The sequence below is a fragment of the Chiloscyllium punctatum genome, unplaced genomic scaffold (genome assembly GCF_047496795.1).
Source record: "Chiloscyllium punctatum isolate Juve2018m unplaced genomic scaffold, sChiPun1.3 scaffold_1243, whole genome shotgun sequence".
Classification (NCBI taxonomy): domain Eukaryota; kingdom Metazoa; phylum Chordata; class Chondrichthyes; order Orectolobiformes; family Hemiscylliidae; genus Chiloscyllium; species Chiloscyllium punctatum.
The window spans coordinates 27501-30000 of NW_027310977.1; the positions used below are offsets into that span (position 1 = coordinate 27501).

The 2500-nt window shown below is 61.2% G+C and overlaps 1 non-coding gene across 1 annotated transcript in view; it reads right to left on the reverse strand.

Annotated features, from left to right (window-relative positions):
- Positions 1 to 124, reverse strand: part of LOC140474885 (5.8S ribosomal RNA) — a 154-nt gene extending 30 nt beyond the window's left edge. The window contains exon 1 of the ribosomal RNA XR_011959503.1: positions 1 to 124. This exon is cut by the window's left edge and continues 30 nt beyond it. This is a non-coding gene — a ribosomal RNA (5.8S ribosomal RNA).
- Positions 125 to 2500: the final 2376 nt, after the last annotated feature.

Sequence of the window (2500 nt, forward strand, 5' to 3'; positions counted from 1 at the left end):
AACCCGGGGCCGCAAAGTGCGTTCAAAGTGTCGATGATCAATGTGTCCTGCAATTCACATTAATTCTCGCAGCTAGCTGCGTTCGTCATCGACGCACGAGCCGAGTGATCCACCGTCAAGAGTTGTCTGAGTTTGTTTTAGGTCTCTCCCTCGCCAGAGGAAAGCGACCCGGACCGCACATACGCTCCCCACCTTGAGCTACAGCCACCTGCACGCCGGCGTGCGGGCGGAGCAGGGTGGCGTGAAGCGATGGGGAGCACCATCCTGGTGCGGCCCGCAGAAACATACGTCTATTGGGGGGAGGAGGACAGGGCGCCCAAGAGGCGATGCGTGCCCCAACGCACCGCAGCGACGGAGGCAGGATCACCGCCACCATGTCGCCCGCCTAGTATCACGAGGCGTGCAGCAGCTTTGCCCTAGGAAAAGCAGAGGCGGGAACGGGCACCGGCCATCGGTTCGGCAGCGTCACTGACGCGTGCACGTGGCGGCGTGTCGGCGAGCGGACTTCCTGCGAGGAGGCGGGGGCGGCACTCGCCCGAGCAGACGCCCGCCCGGCCCAGCCACCGCCGAGGTGGACTGGGAGTCGCGGCAACGGCTCGTCATACTCGTTCCCACACTCACAGCGCAGCTTGCCCGCAAGCCACCGACCACCGATCGACGCCAGGCGCCCCGACCGAGAGCGGGATCGCTCGTTCGCCCTGCTGGCAGTTCGCTGGGGATCACTACTGCACGGAGCTCGGAGACCGACGGGCGGCAACTCGAGAGTCTTTAAACCACCACCCCCATCCCGCAAGTGCAAAGAGGCTGTATACGCACAGACGGGTGAGGGGAATAGGTACCCCGTCGGGTTTGAAGGGAGCGTGACTAGATAGCAACGATGTAAACCCAGCCGATTTGGGAGCGAAAGACCGGCGCCTGCATCACCGGCTTCGTTTCCCGTGGCTGGAGAGTACACCGAAACCCTCCGTCTGTCGCGAGCTCCCGACGACGCGGTGCCGCCAAGCAGCAGGGCCGGACCTGGTGTGGCTCCCCTCGTCGATCACAGACCGGTCGGCACTACTGACGAGACGGTGGAACGGGCTTCGCCCCTTGTGACGAAGGGTGATGCGAACCCGCCCGCCCGCGTGCGTTCGGGGTGGACTCGGCAAACGGAGATTTGAAATCGGAAAGTGTCCTCCTGCCCCGCGCAGGTAGGCGCCCAACAGTTGTGGGGGGTTTGGCGGTGACCACGGCTGCAGGGCCTGCTACCCCGACGAGCTCTCCTGCTGGCCCCGAAACCACCCTCGCGAGACAAGTTGAAACGGAAACGGGCGTACCCCCAAGCCGACGATCCTTTCTTATTTGTTACTTTTTTTTTCACTTGCTCGAGTTGTGGGGATTTGGCGGTGACCACGGCTGCAGGGCCTGCTACCCCGACGAGCTCTCCTGCTGGCCCCGAAACCACCCTCGCGAGACAAGTTGAAACGGAAACGGGCGTACCCCCAAGCCGACAGAGATCCTTTCTTATTTGTTACTTTTTTTTTTCACTTGCTCGAGTTGTGGGGGTTTGGCGGTGACCACGGCTGCAGGGCCTGCTACCCCGACGAGCTCTCCTGCTGGCCCCGAAACCACCCTCGCGAGACAAGTTGAAACGGAAACGGGCGTACCCCCAAGCCGACGATCCTTTCTTATTTGTTACTTTTTTTTTCACTTGCTCGAGTTGTGGGGGTTTGGCGGTGACCACGGCTGCAGGGCCTGCTACCCCGACGAGCTCTCCTGCTGGCCCCGAAACCACCCTCGCGAGACAAGTTGAAACGGAAACGGGCGTACCCCCAAGCCGACGATCCTTTCTTATTTGTTACTTTTTTTTTTCACTTGCTCGAGTTGTGGGGGTTTGGCGGTGACCACGGCTGCAGGGCCTGCTACCCCGACGAGCTCTCCTGCTGGCCCCGAAACCACCCTCGCGAGACAAGTTGAAACGGAAACGGGCGTACCCCCAAGCCGACAGAGATGCTTTCGCTCCTGTTACTTTTTTTTTCACTTGCTCGAGTTGTGGGGGTTTGGCGGTGACCACGGCTGCAGGGCCTGCTACCCCGACGAGCTCTCCTGCTGGCCCCGAAACCACCCTCGCGAGACAAGTTGAAACGGAAACGGGCGTACCCCCAAGCCGACAGAGATCCTTTCGTACTTGAACCAACACAAAGTTTGTCACGTTTTATTTTTACGAGTGATCGACCGTCAAGATTTGTCTCTGAGTTTGCTTAAGGTCTCTCCCTCGCCAGAGGAAAGCCACCCGGACCGCACATACACTCCCCACCTTTAGCAGCAGCCACCTGCACGCCGGCGTGCGGGCGGAGCAGGGTGGCGTGAAGCTGTGGGGAGCACCAGCCTGGTGCGGCCCGCAGAGACATACATCTATTGGTTGAAAAAAAACAGGGCGCCCAAGAGGCGATGCGTGCCCCAACGCACCGCAGCGACGGAGGCAGGATCACCGCCACCATGTCGCCCGCGGAGTATCACG